Genomic DNA, 24,278 nt, shown 5'->3' on the forward strand with positions numbered 1-24,278 from the left:
GATGGCAAAACCCTTAATAAAACATATGTAGATCTCAGGGGCATATCATGCACACAATAATCATGGCAAAAATGACAAAAATCTAAATGGAGCAGCAGATCTGACAATTATCTCAACTAGCACTCTTACAACAGCATTTAGGGCATCAAGATGAACTCAAATGAAAATGATGCAATGAGATCAAATCATGTACTCTCTGAGACGAACATTTCAATATGCTATATGCCCAAAACGGATCTACGGATGCAAAGTTATGGCACGATGAACATGGGCATATGGATCTGGGAATTTCGGGGACTTGGTGAAATTATACCTTCGCGAAAGTCAACGCGGGACGGAGATATCCGGGACGAGGAGATCCGGATCTGGACGGGGCATTTGGATCTGGGAGTGGTGGATCTTGTCCATCCTCTTCGGATCCAGCGAGGAGGGGTTTCTCCGGCGAGGCGGGCGGCGACTCCTGCGAGGGTCGGCGGTGGTCGGAGCCAGGTCCGGCGCGGCACTGAGGCGGCGTTCCGGCGAGGGTCGGTGGCAGCGCGAAGCACCCGAGGCGGCAGGGACAAAGGAGAGGCGCGGCGGCGTAGCGAGCGGGTCCGGCGACCGCGGGCGACATGGCGGCGGCCGGCGCGCGGCGATGCGCGGGCGGCGCGGCGAGCGAGAAGGGCGGCGGGGAGGTGCGCAGCTCGGGACGGCCGGCGAGGCAAGGCGCGCGGCGGGATGGGCCCTGCGCAGCCCGGTTCGGCCCCGGGGCGGGCCGGATCTGGGCCCCGGGTGGCCGGCGCGGTGGGAGGAGGAAGATGGCGACGTGTCGCGCTGCTGTTGGCCCGGAGCGGTGGCGCGGCTGATGTGGCGGCCCCTGATTCGTCGGGGTGATGTGGCGGCGGGGTGGACATGTTTGGCCAATGCGGGGAGGAGTGTCCGGCGGCGCGGGGAGGAGTTTTTAGGGTTTGGACTGCGAGATTTTTGGAGGGAGACACATATTTATAGGTAGAGGGAGCTAGGAGAGTCCAAATGAGGTGCGATTTTCGGCCACGCGATCGTGATCGAACGACCAAGATGATGGAGCAGGTTTAGGTGGGTTTTGGGCCAACATGGAAGGGTGTTGGGCTGCAACACACACGAGGCCTTTTCGGTCCCTCGGTTAACCGTTGGAGCATCAAACGAAGTCCAAATGGTACGAAACTTGACAGTCGGTCTATCGGTAGTAAACAAAGGCCGCATGACAAGTCTCGGTCCAATCCAGAAATGTTTAATCCCCACACACGAGAAGAAGGTAGAAATGACCACCGGAGGAGAACGGAGCGCCGGATTGCAAAACGGACAATGGGGAAAAAGCTCGAATGCATGAGACAAACATGTATGCAAATGAAATGCACATGATGACATGATATGCAATGCATGACACGCAAGCAATGACAAGGCAACAACAGCGAATAACTAGAGGACACCTGGCACATCGGTCTCGGGGCGTTACATGGTTAGGCATCATTTTCGAGAGCATCCAAGAGGAAATTGTGGATCGCCGAGTGACCAAGTTTGTGAAGGTTTGGAAGTCACCTAAAGACTTACCACGAGTGATTGGGCGAGGTCTGTGTGACCTTAGCTCAAGGAGAATACGGTGAGGACTTTGTGTCTGGGGTTGTGTATCCTCAGGTTTAAATATCGAGCTGCTCCAACCAGACGTACGACTATCACAACAGTTGGAACTGGTCTACCAAATCATTGTCTTCACCGAGCTAACTGGTTCTATTTCCTCAACCCTTTCATTTCCTCATTTACTGTGTTGTGTACTTGATCGCTACTGTTTGAAGACTTTGACTGAAGACTTTCTCAATTTCATCAGTTCAATTTCTTCAGTCAGTTTGTCTTCAGCCTACTAATCCTGTGTTTACGATTTATGTACTCTGTGCATGTTTTCATTTCGTCATGATGACTACGCTTCTGCTCTGTTATGCTTGCATCTGAGTACTTATTCCGCTTCTTAGTAGTTCATTGCTAAGGAATTTCCTCACTGTGAAATTCCTCAGTGAAGAATTCTTAAAAATCGCCTATTCACCCCCCTCTAGTTGATATAACGCACTTTCAATTGGTATCAAAGAAAGGTACTCCCTTATTCTATGTGATTTTGGTTTAACCGCCTGGAGTTTTAGTTATGTCGACCACAGGAATGAAGACAGTGACATGCCCCATCTTTGATGGTCATGATTATCCCAAGTGGAAGGCCATGATGAAGAAGTGCCTCATGGCTATGAACAGCGAGCTGTGGACCGTCACTGAGATTGGTCTTACCGATCTATGCAAGATGGCGGAGGCTGATGATATTCGCAAGTACACTCTACTTAACCTCACATCGAAGGACATCATCTACTCTGGCTTGTACCAAAATCAGTTCAGGAACATTATGCATCTCAGCCATGCGAAGCTCATCTGGGACCGACTCTCTAAGGTCTATGAAGGTCATCAAACTCAGCATGATTCCTGGTTTGAGGATTTCATGGAATCGCGCAAGGCTATGACTTTCGATCTGGAATCATCTTCCTCTTCACCATGCCTTATGGCAAAAGGTGCCAAGGTAAATGAATGCTACCTATCTGAGTCCAGTGATGATGAATCCGGTGATGAATTTGGACCCAGTTATACCAAACTTGCTTCCCTTGCCACTAAACAACAAAGAGCTTTGGAAAAAGTTCAAAACATGCTAGATGAGAGCGATGATATGTTGGATGAAGAAATGGATCATTCTAAAGCTTTGGCTGAAAGTCTTTAGAAACTTCGTACTAAGTTTGATAATCTTCAGAGTCATCATAACACTCTCTTATCTAATCATGAGAAGCTTTCTTATGAATTTCTTCAAAGAGAGCAAGACTTGAGTAGCTAAGGGTGAGTTATGAAGATCTTCAGAAGGAACGCGATCCATTGCTAGCTCAACAAATCAGTTCCGCTCAGGTTGAATTCATTCCACCATGTTTGAAATGCATTGAACGTGAATCTGTGAATTCTTCACCTGAAAGTTCAAATGCTTCTATTGCTGGAAATTCTTCAACTGTCTCTACTATCACAAATTCCTCATCTGAGGATGCTGCTAGTATCACTGACCATGCAGGGCTGAAGGAATTGTATGTGACATGCATGTACAAAAGCCTCAAAGGGCATCATGCTCTTTGTGATGTACTTAAAAAGCATATCGTCAACAAGAACCCTAGGAAAGAGGGTATTGCCTTTGAGAGGAAACTCAATGCTGATGGGACCTACTGGAAACCCGAGCAGTATCCCAAAACCTCATGGGTTGCTACAAAGGGACCTTCAGTGGATCCGCCTACTTTATCTGGCTTTACATGTGAATCTTCATATTCTTCTGATGAGTCATTTGACTCCAACTATAAACTGTTCAAAAATAAGAATGGTGAAGTATTTTCTAGATATGTTGGCACTAACTGCAGGAACGGTCCCCCTATGAAGAAAATCTGGGTTCCCAAAAGGTGCCTTGAAAGTCTTCAGGTGAATGTCATCATGACACCACCTATGAAGAATAGGAACCCCAGATCAAATTCTTCATATGGACCAAAGGCTTCATATGGATCCAAGTCCTCATATGGACCAAATTCCTCATGTGGATCAAAGTCCTCATATGAACATCATCGTGCTAACCCTTTTGTTTCGCAGGGAAGATCTAAGGGCTATGAATATGTGCGTTATTCTTCGAATCATTATGTTCATAAGTCCTCGAAGAATTTCTATGCTTATTCATATGCTTACTCTAACCCCTCTTATGTGAAACAAAGTGGATTGGCTTGAATGCCACCTTTCTCTTATGGAGCTCGCAGAATGATGAACTCTTTTCCACCCCTCCATATGTGGGTGATGAAGAAAAAGAAATAATCTCTTATGCAGGGTCAGGACTCCAAACGAACTTAAACGTCTGAAGAATTTGCTGGAGACCTGAATATGCTTGAAAGGACGAAAGCTAATAATGAAGAAATGAACTTTCATTTCTCACATCCTCACATTGCTATATTTGTTCTATTGCTTGATCAAATTGATCTGATGAATCGATATCATATTCTTCACTGCTGAAGTATATGAGTTCGTAAGATGCACTAATTCATCTGCAGGATGATCAACCCAAAGCCACTGAGTGGGTCCTCGACAGTGGATCTAGAAATCACATGACTAGTGACAGGAACTTATTGATGGACACTGCTTTATCTCCATCACATCTGAAGCATATCACCTACGCTCACAAAGGCAAAAGCAAGGTATTGGGTCTAGGTAAGGTTGCGATCTCAAAGGATCGGCACATGGACAAAGTCATGCTTGTCGAGTCCTTAGGGTTCAACCTCATGTCCGTCTCAATGCTTTGTGATCTTGATATGGTTGTTGCCTTTGGCAAGTATCATTGTGTTGTGATCATGGAAGCTGACAATTCCAAAGTCTTCGAAGGCTTTAGGAGAGGATATTTGTATATTGTTGATTTCTCTACAGGACCACAACCTGCTACATGTCTACGTGCAAAAGCTTCAGAAGGATGGCTATCGCATTAATGACTTGGTCATGCTAGCATGAGGAACTTGCACACTCTAGTGAAGAAGAAGCATGTCATTGTCATCGAAGGTGTCAAATTCCTAGAGGACCATATGTGTGGATCATGACTACCACTCGTCCATTTGAATTGCTTCACATGGATCTTTTTGGCCCTACTCATTATGCCACTTTTACTAATGTTGCATCTTTATATGGCTTTGTCATTGTTGATGACTATTCTCGTTACACATGGGTGCACCTCATCACTTACAAAACTAAAGTGCCGGAAGTCTTCAAACAATTTCGCTCGAGGGCCTCAACCAACTTTGGTGTGAAGATCAAGCACATCAGAAGTGACAATGTAACCGAGTTCAAAAAATGCTGGTCTTGATGACTATCTTGATGAACTTGGTATTACTCACGAGTTATCTGCTCTTTATACTCCTTAGTAGAATGGCATCATGGAGTGCAAGAATAGGACTCTTGTTGAATACAAGACGCCTCCTCGCTTCTGGACCAAGGCAATTGATACTGCGTGCCGTATCATCAACATGGTATATCTTCACAAATTCTTCAGAAAGACCTCATATGAACTCCTCACTGACAAGAAAGCCAATGTGAGTTATTTCAAACTCTTTAGTGCTAAATGTTGGATTAGAGATCCTCATCACAATTCTAAATTCACACTGAAAGCACATGAAGGTTTTATGCTTGGTTATGGAAAGGACTCGCACACCTACAGAGTCTTCAACACCTATCACCACAAAGGTTGTTGAAACTGTAGATGTGCAGTTCGATGAAACTAACGGCTCCCAAAGAGAGCACCTACCTCCTGTGCTAGCTGAAATACCACCTGAGGAATCCTTTAAGTTCAAGGCTACTGAGGATGTCATTCCCATCGAAGAATCTGCTGAAGAAGTCATTCCTGATCGTGAAGAACATCATGCTGCTGCACCTGAGGAAAATGGCTCTGAAGAAAATGATGAGCCCCCTCAACGTCGTCAACCCGCTCATCCTCGCGTTGCTAATGAAGTGCAGATTGAGAGAATCATCAACGACATCAAAGCACCGGGTCCTCTCACACGCTCAAAAGCTTCACATTTGTCTAACTTTTCTGGGCACTTTGCCTTTGTCTCTATCATAGAGCCTACCAAAGTAGATGAGGCATTTCTGGAGCCTGAGTGGATTCAAGCAATGCAAGAGGAATTACATCAGTTCGAGCTCAGCAATGTGTGGGAACTTGTCAAGCGACCAGACCCACGCAAGCACAATATCATCGGCACCAAATGGATCTACCGTAACAAGCAAGATGAAAATGGCCTCGTGATGAGGAATAAGGCACAACTTGTAGCTCAAGGCTACACACAGGTTGAAGGAATTGATTTAGATGAAACTTTTGCACCCGTTGAAAGACTTGAGGCTATTCACATATTACTTGCTTATGCTAACCATCATAATATCATCTTATATCAAATGGATGTGAAAAGTGCATTCCTCAATGAGGAAGAAGTATATGTTGCTCAACCCCCAGGTTTTGAAGATCCAAAGCATCCTGACAAAGTCTTCAGACTCAATAGGCCGTCTATGGCCTCAGGCAGGCCCCTCGGGTGTGGTGTGATACATTGAATGAATTCCTCATGAAGAAAGGCTTCAAACCCGGTTCACTTGACCCAACTCTTTTCACCACAACCTATGATGATGAATTATTTGTGTGCCAAGTATATGTTGATGATATCATCTTTGGCTGTGCTAACCAACGTTATAGTGATGAATTTTCCTATATGATGAGTGAAGAATATCAAATGTCTATGATGGGAGAATTGAAATTCTTCTTAGGTCTTCAAATATGTCAACAACACAACAACATCTTCATATCTCAGGAGAAATACCTCAGGGATGTATTGAGGAAATTTGGCATGCAAGATTGCAAAGACATCAAAATCCCTATGCCCACGAATGGCCATCTATGCACTGATGAAAATGGTACTGAATTCGATCAAAAGGTATACCGCTCCATGATTGGCTATTTATTGTATTTATGTGCATCTAGGCCAGATAGTATGCTTAGTGTTTGCATGTGTGCCCGATTTCAAGCTACACCAAAGGAATCACATCATAAGGTTGTGAAGCATATTCTTCGATATCTAGCTCACACTCCAACACTTGGATTATGGTATCCCAAGGGCTCGGCTTTTGATCTAATTGGATATTTAGACTCTGACTATGCTGGTGACCGTGTGGACCGCAAGTCAACATCAAACACATGCCATTTCCTGGGACGATCATTGGTATGTTGGTCCTCGAAGAAACAGAACTGCGTATCACTTTCTACTGCTGAAGCTGAGTACATTGTTGCTGGTTTGTGTTGTGCTCAATTGATATGGATGAAGCAAACCCTCAAGGACTACGACATCCATGTGAAGAATGTTCCTCTCTAATATGACAATGGGAGTGCCATCAAGATTGCTCATAACCCAGTTCACCACTCGAAGACAAAGCACATTCAGATTCGTCATAATTTTCTTCGTGATCATGTGTTGAAGGGCAACATCTCTATGGAACATATGAAGGCTGAAGAACAGCTAGCCGATATCTTCACAAAGCCCTTGGATGAGAAGTAATTTAGCAAGTTGCGGTGTGAGCTAAATATCTTAGAATCTTCGAATGTCCTTTGAAAAGGACACACATCCTAACACTTATGAAAAATTGATGACTTAGATGTGCAACACATGAAGTAACGTTTCTCTTCAATCAATGAAGACTAACCCTCTAAGTGTAAATAAATTAACGAAGAATTTGATTCTTAGAGCCTTACGGCAATTGTACGCAGCATCTGAAATCATCATTCTTATACGGTGGGTCAAGCCACCAACAAAAGTTGAAAATCTTCAATTTGAGTATTTCTTCAGCCTTGAAATTCCTCAACTTGTCGACGTTCTGGGAACGGGGGTCCCCAGACTCTTGCCTGCCTGCGGCCTGCGGCGTGGCTCAAAGGGGGGCCCAGCGCGGCCCATCTTCACCAACACAAACCCAAGACCCTCGCGAGGGGCCAAGCCTCGCGGGGCGGACGACGCGGAGCTTCCTCGGGCACGGCCTCGTCAGGCTGGCTCACGAGGAGGCGGAGAGATCAAGGAGGGGTACCTCACGAGGTGCCCGTGACGCAAGCCATGACGACCGAGGGCGCCAGGCGGGTGCCAGCCCGCGCAGTGTCCTCCTTCCCTCTTTGGTGCAAGGGGGGCAAGCGCGGCCGCGGAGTACCGAGGCATCAGGCAAAGGTTGCCATTTCGGTGCAACGAGACCAAGACCAGGAGGACTACGAGACGGAGGTCACCGTGGAGCCCAAGACGGCGTCATCACCAGAGCTTTGCGCAGGCGAAGACTACTTTTGTTAGGGTAGCTAGTACTAGCTGTCCCCCTTCAAATTAGCCCGCCATTTTTGGCTCCCTTCCCGCTCGATATTTGGGAAGAGGACCAGGGCACCTATAAATAGGATCAGCCACCCGGTAGACAGGGGAGAGAGGACAGACGGAGAAAGAGAGAGAGAGATAAAGGTGACTGAGCTCCTCCCAGCAGTTCATCGCCCCAGCCAAGAACAGACCCTCGCGAGGCTGTTCTTCCTTGTATTGTTCATCATCATCGGCCCAAGAGGCAATCCACCACAGCACACACTGGACTAGGGTATTACACCGCAACGGTGGCCCGAACCAGTATAAACTCTGCGTCTCTTGTGTTGTTCTCGCCATAGTTTAGATCCTGGCAAGGCGGAGGGGTGCAGGCAGGTAGGAGGCGAAATCTCCGCACGCACCCAGTGTTCAAACCTCAAGGGTCTGCCGGAACCCGTAATCCGACATTTGGCGCTCAAGGTAGGGGTGCGCCGGAATCCACCTTCTACCGTTTTGCGCCCCGTTGCGTCATCATCACCATGTCCGGCGACCGGGCGGGCAACCCAGATCCGTGGGCGGCGTGGCCCGCCTGCGCAGAGCCACTTGCCTCGGGCGACCCCATGCCCCAGGCAGCTCGCGGTCCGCAGGGCGCTGCGGGCCGTGGGTGACGCAGACAGGCTCCGACAGCTCTCACACCACGGCAGGCGCGGTCGGCTGCAAGGGCCTCCAATCACGCCGCGACCACGACGCCGTACACCCGCAGGGAGCAGGCGAACTCGAGGGCCGCGCTCACAGTGGCCCGAGAGCTGCTGCAGTGCAGGCTGCTGGAGGGCGGCCACGACATGATGCTGGAGCGAGTGGCAGAGCTCCTGGGCTTCACCGCCTCGGGGGATCACCCCTTCTCCACCCAGCTCCCATCTCAAGCCCAGGGCGGCCCGCGCGGGGGCTCCACGCGTGCCCGCGGGCTCCAAGGCTACTCCAACGCCAGCGAAGCTGTCAGCGCCGGACCGGCAGCGGCGTTGCCCCCGCTCCTGGTCCGCGAAGAAGAAGGACTCGACGCGACCCGCGGCCCCAGTGGGCAGCCGCGCTGCTACCCCACGGTGGGCGTGTCAGGAAGGACCGCATGGCATGCGGGGCATTACGGCGTGGCATTCGGGATGACGGCGCCGGAGGAATACGTGCCCCTCATGATGGACCAAGGACACCCACATGAGAGCGAACAAGGCTCGCTCCTCAGCCCAGGCTGGGGGGACGAGGCGCCAGAAGCTGAGCCTTTCTGGGAGCCCCGGGACGGTCCTACTGGCCACGCTGGGGGCAATGATTATCGGGTACCGCTAATTCTTCAGGAGCAGGTATACGCTAACCATGGATCGCAGGAGGTGCAGGTCGCCATAGCGAGCAGCTGCCCCGCTCCCATGGTCTCCTGCCCCTCGGGAGGAGGGCGCAGGGGGCTGCAGGAGAGGGGCCAGGATCCGACATCACCACCGCGGCGTTCGGAGCAAGGTGTTCTCAGGAGGTAGGCCCTCCGCTGGGGAGGTGCCTCAGAGCCTGCCCCCGGCGGAGGACCCGTGGTCGTCGGGGGAACCGCTGGCGACCGCTCTACCCCATCGGTGGCGTCCTGGTTTCCGGTCGTCGTTGATGGCACTAGAGTGTGGTGCAAGGCGGGGCCCTCATCTGGCGATATGAAGCAAGGCCAGTACCTGTGAAGAAGGCCCAGTGCCTGTGAAGCTCGCCGCCCCATGACACTCTCACGTAATAATGAGTGGGGCTGTACACGCCCTGGAGTCTCAGGGGTGCCGGCCTCAGGCCCTGGGGCTCCCTCCCACGCCTAGTGGCAGCACTTAGCTCCGCGCTGGTGAGAAGACGTCCAAGACTAGACTAGGTGCCGGACGTGGCCTTTTGTTTGCTTTCGTTGCTCTTCCCTTTGGTTGTCGCTTTCCCCCGCTAGATTCAAGTTGGATTCGAATTTGAGATTTGCATGTGTTCGGGGAAGGGGTGCTTAGTCTCGTTCGAGCAATTTCTCGCGTTTTGGTTACCGCTTCGCCTCAGCTGCCTCCCCTCGCGAGCCCCTCGCGAGTCGGGTCAGGCCTAGCTTGCGCGCAGCCCAGACTGCCGCCGACGTGACCTCTCAGGAGGGTGTTTTACTACAGATCCTACGAACCCAATCAGGGAACACTCGAGGCACCACAGCCTCCCACGGGCTGCCTCAGGGCCAGCACGGGACAAATGTAAACTAGCCGACCAGCGCGTCGCTTGGGCCAGCCACTTGGCGCGGGCGCATGGGCAATGTAGCGTCTACTAATACGATGAACACAAGTTTTACATAAGGGGCTCCCCCTCCAAAATGCTCTCACTGCAGTCAGGCCAAAACCCGAGTTCTATTCATGCAGGGTAAGGAAGTAGGAGCGATGCACAATCAGTCAGATGAATCCCCCAATGCGTTCTCAGGAGCACCACCCGAGCCGTTGCTGGCGTCGCTGAACCCGCCATCACTGTCCGCGTCGCCGCCAGCGGCGCCAGGGCCGTTCACCACGCCGCCCTCGACGGCCGCCACGATCACGTCGTCATTGTCCGAAGCGAAGGCCCTAATGAGAGCCTCCACATTGTCTTCCACCCAGTGTGCCAGGTCACCTCGGACGGCCTGGGGGACTGGGGCAATGGCGGCGTCAAAATCAAAGTGGGGATCCATGTTCCGAAGGTGGCTGAAGACACGAGAAAAGGCGCGCCCAAGCAGGGCGCGGCTCCTCTCCTCCACCAACCTGTCAGCCCTGACCGACCACGCCTCCAGCTGTATCACCACGTCAGTGAAGAACTGAAGATTGCCAGCATAGTTGACTGCATGCGGCTCGCCAACAGCCGCCTGCAGATGTTGCCCAAGGCTGCATTGGCTCTCTCCCGGAGCGTGGCGAGCATGGGGCCGTGCTCATGCTCCAGGATCCGCCGCTGACGTATCTCGTGCGCGTTCTGGCCCGCGACGACCTCGGCCTCCTCCACACGCTAGCGGAGAAGGAGCACCTCGGCATGGGAAGCGGTTAACTCACCTTGCGCCACCTCAAGAGCGGCCCGGAAAGCGTCGGCCCGCCGCGTTGCCTCCTCAGCGGCCCAAGATCGGGCCTCCCGAGAGGCCACCAGCGACGCCTTGGCCTCTGCATTGTCAAGATCGCGCTGACGGCGCGCAAGGGCGATGGCGCCCTCCAGCTCGTGCCTCTCTGCAGCCAGGCGCAGGCCCTCGGCCTCAAGGCACGCGTCTTCATTGGCAAGCTCCTCTCCAAGCAGGCTTACCGCGTTAGCCGCCCTTCGAAGGAATCCTTGGCGGAGAGCGCGACACTCCCGAGCACGCTCGAGCACGTCCTCCACACCATCATCTGCCCCAATCAAGCACCGAGGGCCGCGAGCCAGCACTCCCCCTCCGGGCTAGGGGCTGGGGGCTGGCACCCTCGCGACGGCCGGGCACGCAGCGTTAGAAGCCCGGTCGGGGGCCAGCCCGTCCCCAGGTGAAGAGCGCAGGAAGTGCCTCAGCTGATCGCAGTCCACGACCAGGCAAGAAGCCCATGGCAGGCTGGCTATGCCACGAGAAGGCCCGCCAAGGATCGTGAGGTGTGTGGGGCCACGATACGCCTCGGGACGATTCGCCTCGTCAGTCGCCCTCACCACAAGGGCTCCACTGCTTGGAGCGCTTGAGGACGGTGGAGGGGGCGAAGCCAAGAGGAATGGCTCCTCAGCCGTCTCCGCAACCTCGGCTGGAAGGGGCTTGCGGGGAAAGAGTCGGTAAGAGCAACAGAAGGATTGGAAGCTGGGAAAGGAAAAGGCTTACTCATCAGTGGCGAAGTACTTCCTAAGCTTCAGCAGGCGACAAGGGTAATCGTCGCCCAGGGCCTCCCTTCTCTTCCAGAGGGCCTGAAAGTCCACGCGTAAGCGGCCTAAGAGTCAGGCGCAGGGATCAACCTGCGGCGAAGATGGAGCGTCAAGGCGATCCGCGTCAGGGGCGCCTGCCTGGCGTGTGCTGCAAATAGCCTCGCCAAGAGAAGCCGCCGGAGCCTCAGTGTCCTCGGTCATAGGCGCAGAGGGCAGCTATTCATCACCCTCAGCCTCGGCGGCACGGGCCCCGATAACTGCTTCCTCATGAGCCTCGCCTAGCGCTATCACCCCGCCGGGAGCCCCCTCGGCCTCTGGCGCCTCGTGCCTCCCTGCTCCGCCACTTGAGGAGGAGTCGCCTTGGCCGACGGGAAGGGCAGTCACCATCACTGGGTTCTCGCGAGGCCCCTGAAGGCCGGCGGGGCGCGGCCCCCACTGATCGAAGATAGGAATCTGCCTCACAAAATCGCCCCCGCTCTGGTAGAGGTACAGCAAGGCCCCTCCCTGCGGGATACTGCCAGGGTTGGGGTCCCCCGTTAGGGTCAAGAGCGCCATCCTCGGCACTTCAGGCGTCAGGTCCTCTTCCTGGAGCCTCATACGATCATCGCGCCCGCTGAAGGCCCACATCTGACGGGAGTGGCGCTGGAGAGGAGCAACGCGGCGTAGCAGGAACTCCTTCACCACCTTGGGCGCTGTCGCGCCAAGCGACCTCAAGAAGTCGAAGCGGTGCCAGACGAAGATGAGCCGGGGGCTCTCAAGTGTCTCCTGCCCCTAGCCCAAATTGGGGACAGCAGGCGAAGTTGGCTCCGATAGTAGGGGGCTGGGCACCCCAGCATCCACATACATCCACCGCTCACGGAACCCAGCCGCGGGGCGGAGGGAGCTTGAAGTCAATCCCAGAGGCCGCCGTCTCAGGCGCGGCAACGAAGCTCACACACGCCCAGCATTGGGTAGGGTCAACAAGGCGCAGCGAGAAGAAGTGGCGCAGCAAGGCGACCGAAGGAAGGATGTCCATCATGGCCTCGCAAACGAAGGCGAAGACCGAAAGGAGAGTGATGGATTCAGGACCCAGATGCATCATGTGGATCTGATAGTGGGAAAGCACGGCATTGAAGAAATCGGAAAAGGGAGGAACCAGACCCGCCCACAGGGCGTCGGCAAAGTACGGGACCTCGGTGGCTGTCCTGACGATGGAGAAGTGGGACGCGGGCCAGGCCGTCGTCCTCCCGCATTCATTGAAGATGGTGGCCAGGGCCAAGCTGACCTTGCCCAAACCCTCGGCGGGGGCCGCCAATGGCGGCGGGCAAGGCGGAGACATGGGTTTCTTCCCTCCTCCCTTCTTCGTCGGAGCCATGGCGATGGGAAGGGGGGGGGGGAGGTTCAAGATTGAGTTGAGAACAGAAACCGGAGTTCGAGCGGAGGAAGGACAGAGGGCGCCCGAGCAACCAAAAAGGGGAACGGCTGTGTACAACTACGGGTCCGCCTATCATGGCGCAAAATAAGGAGGGCGTGGGGGAACAGTGCCGCCCACGTCCAATCAACCGCCACGCGGCGCCCACGGCCGCAGGCTGTTAGGGCCCGCGGCGCTTCGCTCTTGCCCTTCCGCCTCCCTGCATAGCCAAGCCCGGGCGCGCCTTGGGCCCGGGGGCTACTGTCGGTGTTCTGGGAACGGGGGTCCCCAGACTTGCCTGCCTGCGGCCTGCAGCTTGGCTCAAAGGGGGCCCAGCGCGGCCCATCTTCACCAACACAAACCCAAGACCCTCGCAAGGGGCCAAGCCTCGCGGGGCGGACGACGTGGAGCTTCCTCAGGCATGGCCTTGTCAGGCTGGCTCACGAGGAGGCGGAGAGATCAAGGCGGGGTACCTCACGAGGTGCTCGTGATGCAAGCCATGACGACCGAGGGCGCGAGGCGGGTGCCAGCCCGCGCAGTGTCCTCCTTCCCTCTTTGGTGCAAGGGGGGCAAGTGCGGTCGCGCAGTACAGAAGAATCAGGCAAAGGTTGCCATTTCGGTGCAACAAGACCAAGACCAGGAGGACTACGAGACGGAGGTCACCGTGGAGCCCAAGACGGCATCATCACCAGAGCTTTGCACAGGCGAATACTACTTTTGTCAGGGTAGCTAGTACTAGCTGTCCCCCTTCAAATTAGCCCGCCATTGTTGGCTCCCTTCCCACTCGACATTTGGGAAGAGGACCAGGGCCCCTATAAATAGGATCAGCCACCCGCTAGACAGGGGAGAGAGGACAGACGGAGAAAGAGAGAAAGAGAGAAAGGTGACTGAGCTCCTCCCAGCAGTTCATCGCCCCAGCCAAGAACAGACCCTCGCGAGGCTGTTCTTCCTTGTATTGTTCATCATCATCGGCCCAAGAGGCAATCCACCACACCACACACTGGAGTAGGGTATTACACCGCAACGGTGGCCCGAACCAGTATAAACCCTGCGTCTCTTGTGTTGTTCTCGCCATAGTTTAGATCCTAGCAAGGCGGAGGGGTGCAGGCAGGTAGGAGGCGAAATCTCCGTGCGCACCCAAGTGTTCGAACCTCAAGGGTCCGCCGGAACCCGAAATCTGACACAACTGTTCAATTTCTTCAACTTTGCATAGTCTTCAATCTTTCCATTTGTGTTCTTCATTGGCTATATATATTTGAGTTTTTAGTCCTCTACATCATTCACTTATTACTAATTCTTCAAGTTGCCTTTTCTGCTAAGTGAATGTGATTGGACCCTTCCCCCTCTATGCTATACTCAACCCAGTCTATTCACTAATTCTTCATGTGCGTTCTACTTGAAGCCTGTTCAAAATCTTCACTTTGTCCTTGTCATCTGAAGAATTTGTGAACAAAATATTAAAATCTTCATATCACAATTTTCGGTTTTTGCTGCTCAAATCATTCCACATCCCATGATAAGACTTCTCTATTCACCGACGATCTCACACGATCGCCACCGCTCTGTACGTGGGTGACACATATCACTAGGATGAGAAGAGTCAGGGGCACGTTCATCCAATTTGTTCGGGCGAGCGGTTTTTCATTTCGGATATAAATACCCCTCACCCTCCTTAGACTTCATTTACCCTGCTCGACCTCACTCTCCTTGCTTGAGCTTCCAGACCTAGCACCGCTGCTACTTGCATCGTCACAGGTGAGGAAGATCTTCACTGCCTCGACCTCTTCGCTGTCGTACTCGTGCCGTCCGCGGATTTCTTCTCTCTGCCGCTGCTGTAGCTGTCTTCCTCTGCCATGTTAGGCCGTGAATGATCTGGACTGACGAACTTCCAATCTACAACTCTCTGTTCGCCGTGTTCTTCGTCAAGGGTAATTAAAAGTTACTTTTACCACCCTTGTCGATTCTGTTGATTTCCACAAAAATCTTCAAAAGGTGTTTATTCTTCACTTCCACACTTGTAAACACCTCACAAGCATCTGTTCTTGATCTGTTTCTCTAAGAAACGTTCTTCTTCAAGATTCCTCAATTGTGTGGATTTTCTAATCTATACAACTCTGGAACCTAAGTCAAAGAACACTTAGTGAAATTCCTCAAGACACCTCTGGTCAAATTCCTCAAACTTGTTCTTTTTGCAAAAGCTTTTGAGAATGCATGTGACTTCTCCAAATTCTTCACACCTATACTCTATTCACAAGTACTCATGTCTGCTGTTGTATCACTAGGTTCTCATCAACTTAACTCATTTACAGCGGTCCTCGAAGACAAATTGCATACCTCTTTAGAGAACTCAATTGTTTAAAATCCTCAGCTGAAGAAAATGGCCGACGGCAAGAAACCTCAGAAGGGAGGAAAAAGACTGGAAGTCAACACAGCATTTGAGATCCCAGATGAGATATATGATGAATACTGCACTCCTGATGAGGCCAAATATGGCAAGGAGAATAAGAATCGGTGCAAGGTGTGCATCCAGAGGATTGGGAGAAGATGGGCACGGGAATGGAGGGAATATCGTTATGTCACACCCAAGTACATGAAGAAATTTGCTCTACACCCTCCTTGCCCAAGACCTCCACTAGCACCTGGCCAAGAAGCTGACCCCACTAGACTCAAGCACGGTGAGGACTATCCTGATGAATGGGCCAAACGACAAGCAAAACTGGCCAAAATGGCTAAGGAAGCAGTGATGAAATTCAACAAAGACACTGCTAATGCCGTTACCGAGGCCTCTTCTAGAAAGCCTAGGAAGGCTATGGCAAAGAAGCCAGCTCACAAACCACCATGTTCCTCAGCAATGCCCTCACAGCCCAGCTCGTCCATGCCCTCAAGGTAAATTCCTCAAGCTGCTTCAGTTCCACCTGTTGCAAAGCCCTCAGCTCCTCCGGCAAAGTCCTCACCACCTGTGCATCTCGCCACATGCCAAAGGACCACAGACCTCTCAATTGCCTCGGGAGCCTCTACAAGTTCTTCAGCTCCTCCACAATCCTCAACTGGCCCCACTTTGCTGAAGACAAAGGCTACTGCTGGACGAGGCTCTAGACCAAGTCCTCACAAGAAGCAGGTTGCCTTTCATGTGCCGTCCAGTGAAGACGAAGCTGATGATGTAGAACTTGCTGAAATCATCATAGATAGACAACAAAGGGCTGCTAGAGACAAAGGCACAAATGTGCCTCTTCTGTTGGATCCCAAGTTGATCCTTGATTTCATTGATCTCTGGTACAAGGACCCCAACACTCCTATGCCTGACTTCAAGCTCACTCCTGGCCAAAGTCACATGCTAACCGCCTTCATAGGCGAAGAAAAATGGAAATTTGACAAGGCCAGGAAACTCAAGAAGGCTCAGTACAAGAAAGAGCATTTTCTGAACAATAACGTTGTCAATATGACAACTCATGAACTTGTCACTGTGCAAGCTGAGATCAAGGCACTCGGTGATGAATCTGATGTCTACCGTGCAGATTGGCTGGGAGCCAAAGTCAAATTCGTCAACTTGGCAAAGGGATTCACCTCCAATGTTGCAGCCCCAGCGCAACATGAATCTCCTCTGGCTGAAGCATCTGCTCAGCCTACCGAAGAACAAGCCAGCACCACTGATGAAAATGAATATTTGAAAAATACTGCGACATTCCCTACTTCAACAACCGACCCCAACAACACTGGCTCTCCTCCATCGACTTCGTGATGATATGCTTCAGGGGCGTTAGTCCTCATTTTTCGTCCATTTTGGTCATTCGATGACAAAGGGGGAGAAATTTGAGTTAGTCTTCAAGCGGGTCTATATATGGGCGTTTTTTTGCTAAGTTACAACTCTCTTTCTTTTGAAAACTTTGTTGGATCGAGTTGTAATCTTAACTCCGATGGTGGTCTGATACTTCTGTTATGTTCTTATGCATGCTATTTCCTCATATATGTTATTGCTCGCATGCTGAATTACATCAGTCACCATATTTCATCATGCATTTCAAATTCTTCATTTCATATGAAATGCGTGTATGAATTACAAGATATAGGGGGAGATCTCCTTGATTCTACTCTTCAATGTGCATTGCTTCTCAAAAAGCAAATTCCTCACATATGCACATCTTCAGGGGGAGTTCTTCTATATCTTGTAATCAAATTCCTCAATATCAGTTTTTTTACACTTATGTTTGTCCCCATTGAAAAAGTAACCTATATTGTCATCAATCACCAAAAAGGGGGAGATTGTAAGTGCATCTAGTGCCCCTTATTGATTTTGGTGTATTGAAGACTTATAGCTTAAGGGACTAATGTGTTTGTGAGTGTACACAGGTCTAGAAGTCTTTGAGGAGTTTGATATTTACAGAGAAAGTCGACCCCTAAAAATGAATGTCTTCAACTAAAGACTTTGGCTTTCTGAAGACTTTGAAAGTGAAGAAATTGGTGTGACCGTGAAGACTTGATATTCATGCGAGGATTATGAAGCGTGAAGACTTTTGTTTTCGTAGTTTCATTTTCTCTTTCTTGAGTCATAGGAAACACCGTACTGTTAAAGGGGGTTGAGGAAAAACTAAGGAAAAGTTTCCACGTGATGGTCATCTCAAAATCCTACACCTACCAATCCCTTCGAGTGAAGCCATTGGAAATCTCATACAGTTCAGTCAATTTCTTTAGTGATAGAGACAAAGTTCTTTTGGTCTTTGAGGAATTTGTTCTGACTGAGGAGTTAGGAATTTGCCAGTGTGGATTGCCTACAAGTGAGGAACATGATAGCCCTGAGGAATTTGAACCTCAAATTTCCGACCGTTGCTGTGATATGCGCCAGCTGTCCCAAAATATGTTATCCTCCTAACGGTCATATCAATTGAAGGGCATTTATGTCTTATCATGTCGGGCTGCTCCCTAGGTAAATAGCCGCCCCTACAACCACTAGCTGGTTGGCTGCTCTGTGAGAAACTGACACTTGTCACTGAGAACATCCCATCCTCCGAGAACTTTGAGCGAAAATCATCAAGTGAGGAAAAACCCAAACCCCCAAACCAAACACCTCCAAACCCAAATGATTGAGCATCACTGAAGAGATTGTTCCTATGTGTAACCGATGCTTGTTACCTTTGAGGATTGTGCATCCTCTAGACGGTTAGGCGTCATGGTCTAGAGCATCCAAGAGGAAATTGTGGATCGCCGTGTGACCGAGTTTGTGAAGGTTTGGAAGTCACCTGAAGACTTACCACGAGTGATTGGGCGAGGTCTGTGTGACCTTAGCTCAAGGAGAATACAGTGAGGATTGTGTGTCCTCAGGTTTAAATACCTAGCCGCTCCAACCTAACGTACGACTATCATAGCAGTTGGAACTGGTCTACCAAATCATTGTCTTCACTGAGTTAACTGGTTTTATTTCCTCAACCCTTTCGTTTCCTCATTTACTATGTTGTGTACTTGATCTATACTGTTTGAATACTTTGTCTGAAGACTTTCTCAATTTCATCAGTTCAATTTCTTCAATCAGTTTGTCTTCAGCCTGCTTATCTTGTGTTTACGCTTTCTGTACTTTGTGCTTGTTTTCATTTCATCATGATGAGTGTTCTTATGCTTTGTGATGCTTGCATCGGAGTACTTATTCCGCTTCTTAGTAGTTCGTCGCTGAGGAATTTCCTCACCGTGAAATTCCTTAGTTACGAATTCTTAAGAATCGCCTATCCACCCCCTCTAGTCGATATAACGCACTTTTAAAGTCGGATTCCTCGGACATGTTATATCACGAGAAGGTATAGCAGTAGACCCCTCCAAGGTTAAATCCACCACCGAATGGATGGCACCCACCTCAATGGGAGAGATATGCAGTTTCCTTGGACTCGCGGCTTATTACCGGAGATTTATTGAGAATTTTTCTAAGACCGCGAAGCCCATGACAGAGTTATTGAGGAAGGACACCAAGTTCAAGTGGACAGAGGATTGTTAGGCCAGTTTTCAGGAGTTGAAGAAACGTTTGGTTACAGCCTCAGTGCTAATTCTTCTGAATATACTCAAGGTTGTAGTAGATAGCTTGACCAAGGTGGCTCACTTTATCCCCGTGAAATCCAATTATACGAGCGCTAAGTTGGCCAAAATATATATGACCAGGATCGTATGTCTGCATGGAGTTCCGAGGACCATCGTATCAGATAGAGGAACACAGTTTACTTTAAATTTTTGGAATTAGTTACACCAAACTTTGGGTACCAGGCTAGAGTTCAGTATAACCTTTCATCCGCAGACAGATGGGCAGACCGAGAGAGTTAATCAGATTCTAGAGGACATGTTAGAGAGCTTGTGCTCTAGATTATGGATCTATTTGGGATGATAATTTGCCTTACGCAGAGTTCTCATATAACAACAACTACCAACCTAGTTTGAAGATGGCCCCTTTTGAAGGTTTGTATGGAAGGAGGTGCAGGCCACCATTGATGTGGGATGAAGTTGGAGACTGACAATTGTTCGGACCAAATTTAATCAAAGAGTTTGAGGAAAAGGTCAAGTTGATTCGTGATAGACTCAAGATAGCCCAGTCCAGGCAGAAGAGTTATGCCAATACTAGACGCAAGAAGGTAACCTATGAAGTAGGAGACAAAGCATATATTCGTGTGTCGCCACTTCGAGGAGTTAAACAATTTGGATTGCAAGGAAATTTAGCGCCATGATTTGTGGGACCATACAAAGTCTGGGAACGTATGGGTGAAGTTGCCTACAAGTTGGAATTACCCGAGGGTTTGTCGGGAGTTCATGATGTGTTTCACGTTTCCCAGTTGAAGAAGTGCCTTGCAGAGACGGCCGATATTCCTCTGAGAGATACTGTGCCCCTAGAAGAAATTCAGTTGGAGAGTGACCTGACTTATGAGGAGAAACCCGTCAAGATTCTCGAATTCGCCAACCGAGTTACTCGCAGCAAGGTCATCAAAATTTGCAAAGTTCAGTGGAGTCACCATACCGAGGAGAAAGCCACTTGGGAACGAGAAGAAGACCTCCGAAAGGACCACCCACACCTTTTTGCTAGCCAACCCGAATCTCGAGGGCGAGATTCATCTTAATGGGGGTAGGTTTGTAACATCCCAATTTACAATTTGGATGTTATTTAGATCATTCATATGCATTCATCCTTTGCGTATTTTGAAATTTGTTTTATTTGAATTTTGATCCTAGAAACCTTAAGAAACTCAAGGACCAATTGAGAGAGTTGGAGGTTTTCTCAAAAATCCATTTTTGAATTTTCAAAATTTGGCTAATTGGATCAAAGTGGTTTATTCAAAATATTTTTCCAACAATTTCAAATAAATAATGAGAGAAGATAATATGACTTCGTAAAAAAATGCAAAGAAATGTTGGAAATTTAATTTTGAATAAAAAATAAATTTTTATTTGATTTTATTGGCGTGTTTAATTATTTTTATTAGTACTAAAAAGTTTATTTTATTTTAGGCATTTAGGTCCAGAAAAATTTTCACATTAGTCCAAATATCAGGAGGGAATTATGTGAATTTTTCTGGAATTTTTAAAAATATTTTTTGTTATGTTTTTCGTATTTTTCGTCTCTGTGGAAAAATTGTTTAAGAAAAACATCTCCGCCGAACTGGGCCGGCCCAGCCAACCGGGCCAAGCCGTGGCCGAGCCAGTGCCGCTCGCCCCGACCCCGGGTGGGACTCCGCCCACCGCCCGCTGTTGCGCTGCCATGGGAGCCGAGTCCGCCCCGGACTCCGCCGCCGCCGCCTTGCCCCCGCCTCCAAGCCGCCGCACCCCCTCTCCTTAAATACGCCGCCCCGGACCCGCTCTCTCCCCATCAGCCACCGCTACCGCAAGTCGCAGCCCCCACCGCGCCTCGTAGCCGCCGACGCCCCGCGCCGTCGTAAGCCACCACCGCCGGAGCCGCCGCCGTCCGCCGCCTCGCCTGAGCTGTCACCTCGCCACCTCGCCGCCATCGCCGGAAAGCCGTTGTCGCCGCCGATGTCGAACCGCCCAAACCGATAAAAACCGCCACTGGTCTGGTCCGGTTTTCTTTTTAGGGTTTGGTTTTCGTTTAAAACCGGTTTTATTTTATTTAGTTAGTTAAGTAGCGAAAATTTCTGTTTAGTTAGTTTTAGCAAACGTTTTCGTTCGTTAGGTTTTCATAGCGGACGTTGGTCTGATACATTTTTCTTTTTCTGTTTTATTTTCGGCTAGGGACCCACCCGTGAATATTTTCTTCGAAAATTAGCCCCTGATCTTTAAGCCCTTGCAACTTTTTGCTCGTTTATCCAAATCCAATGAAACCAACGCCAAATTCTTCGTTATGATCCCCTCTATATAGATAATCAACTGAAACATATTTTTGAAAGTTTAAAATTTGGTTTCAAACAGATTTGAATTTGAACTTGTTTTGATCGTGAATTGAGTTTCATATTTCCGATTCTGTTGGTTCTTTTTGCAAATCAAAGTTCTTGACCTAAACTTTCTGTTAAGATCTTTTCTTCGGTTTTCCTTTGCATCTTCATGCTTGAGTGCTTATGCATGCTATTGTTTGTCTACGATAGATTTTTCGATGTGCGAAGTTGCTACTACGAATCTCTAGGGTTTTGTTGGTGTACCGGCCTATCTATCGGTTAAGGGGACCTCTTGAGAAAGGCTATGTATCGATCCTCCGATCATGGATGCGGTCGAGTCTTGTGGGGAAAAGTGCACAAACATCTGTAGAGTGCACAAACAAATCATGATTTGCCATGTCCCCGGTTATGGACATTTTGAGTACCTGGTATTTGAATTATTGGTTGATCTCATCACTTTACTTAATGAAATTGTTGGTTTATTATTATTATTATTATTATTATTATTACTTGGTAATTTTTGGGATTTAGTTGGGGATACCTTCTCAATAAGGGCAGAAACTTGGTAGTAAATAAAATGTATTCCTTTGTTGTAGGGAAAAAATAGCTTTATGCAAATGTTAAACTTAGAGCCTCCACCAGCCAAATATGCATGTAGTGATAGCTATTGTTCATCATTTCTCTATTGTGTGATCTTGCCAGCATATTCCATGTGCTGACCTGCATGACTGCAACATCTCATGTTGCAGAATTTTTAGACGAGGATTAAGGTGCGATAGGTCGTTGTCTTGTACTCATTTTTGCCATGGAGTTGGATGGACTCATTTATCTTTGAAGCTTCTGAAGTTATTTTTATTAGATGGCCTTCGGCCATATTATTGTAATAAATAATCTTTATGAGGACCTCGATGTAATAAGTGTTTGATTGAACTCTGTTATAATTCCTCGAGTATTGTGTGTGTCAGCATACCAATCCAGGGATGACACTTAAGCATAGAGACTTCGGTCCATTGGGATCGGGTCGCTACATGTGACAAACACATTTAATTCTAACATACTTCCTACGCATAGGAATTTTATAAGAAAACAAGTTATCAAAACAAGCAAAGACTAGCACATGCAAGGAACAAGAAAAAAACAATAGCAATCTCAACATAATGTGAGGTAATTTAGTAACATGAAAATTTCCACAACCATATTTTCCTCTCTCATAATAATTACATGTAGGATCAAAATCAAATTAAACAATATAGCTATCATATAAAATTTTCTCTTCATGATCCACATGCATAAAAGTTTTATAATCTTCCAAGATAGTGGGATTAACATCAACTAAAGTCATGACCTCTCCAAACCCACTTTTATTAAAAAAATCATAAGATTGAACACTCTCCAAATATGTGGGATTATTTTTACCTAAAGTTGACGCTCTTCCAAACCCACTTTCAATACTATTGCAAATATTATTATGAATATCATATTCATTATGAGGCTTAAATAAATTTTCAAGATCATAAGAAGCATTATCACCCCAATCTTGATCATTGCAATAAGTAGTAGACATAACAAAATTGTCATCCCCATGCTTGGGGTTTTGCATATCAGTAACACAATTGACATTAATAGAATTTATAAAACATGATTGCAATCATGCTTTTCATTCAAGGAGATATCTTGAATCCCTTTATAAATCTCTTCTTTTAATACTTCATCATAATTTTCATATTCACGAATCTCAAGTAAAACTTCATAAAGATAATCTAGTGAACTCAATTCACTAGCAATTGGTTCACCATAATTGGATCTTTTAAAAAGATTAGTAAGTGGATTAAGATCCATATCAATAGATTTTTAGCAAGCGAAGATGCAAGCAAATAGAAGGCACAAGGCAACACAAGTAAAGATACCAAACTAGCAAAAAGGTAAACGGAAAATATTTTTGTATTTTTGTAAAAAACTTTTTAGAAGTGCGGGAGATGAAAACGGGAGGCAAATGGCAAATAAATTAAATTGCAAGGAGAGGAGAATTTATGCGTAGGTACTTGATAGATGTTGATGATGTCTCCCCAGTAATGGCGCCAGAAATTATTCCTGGTTGCTTGTATCTGCATTGGTAATTCACCGAAGAGGAAAGGATGATGCACACAACAAAGGTAAGTATTTCACTCAGTTATGAAACCAAGGTGTAACGCCCCGGACGTAACTTACCATATTTGAACTCCGACTCTTGCCATTTCCGGCTTTAAGTAATGAGATTCGTGGTTGGGTTATTGTCTTTGTTTTGCATTTTTTTTCTCATGTCATGCATTTCATATCATGTCATTATGTGCATCTCATTTGCAATACGTGTTCGTCTCATGCATCCGAGCATTTTCCCTGTTGTCCGTTTTGCAATCCAACACTCCTATGTCCTCTTGCGCCCCTTTTTGTCTCTTTTCGTGTGCGGGTGTTAAACTTTCTCGGAATGGACCAAGATTTGCCAAGCGGCCTTGGTACACCACCCGTAGACCGCCTGTCAAGTTTCATGCTAGTTGGAATCCGTTTGATACTCCAACGGTTAAGCGGGGAACCATAAAGGCCTCGTGTGTGTTGCAGCCCAACACCCCTCCAAGTGGCCCAATAACCCATCCAAATCCACTCCATCCTCTCGGCCGTTCAATCACGATCGTGTGGCCGAAAACCGCACCTCATTTGGACATCCCTACCTCCCTCTACCTATATAAACACCTTCCCTTCAAAAAATTTCGCAGTCCAACCCTAGCTCCGCTCCCTATTCGCCGC

Source organism: Triticum aestivum, chromosome 6A (assembly GCF_018294505.1).
Source record: "Triticum aestivum cultivar Chinese Spring chromosome 6A, IWGSC CS RefSeq v2.1, whole genome shotgun sequence".
Lineage (NCBI taxonomy): Eukaryota > Viridiplantae > Streptophyta > Magnoliopsida > Poales > Poaceae > Triticum > Triticum aestivum.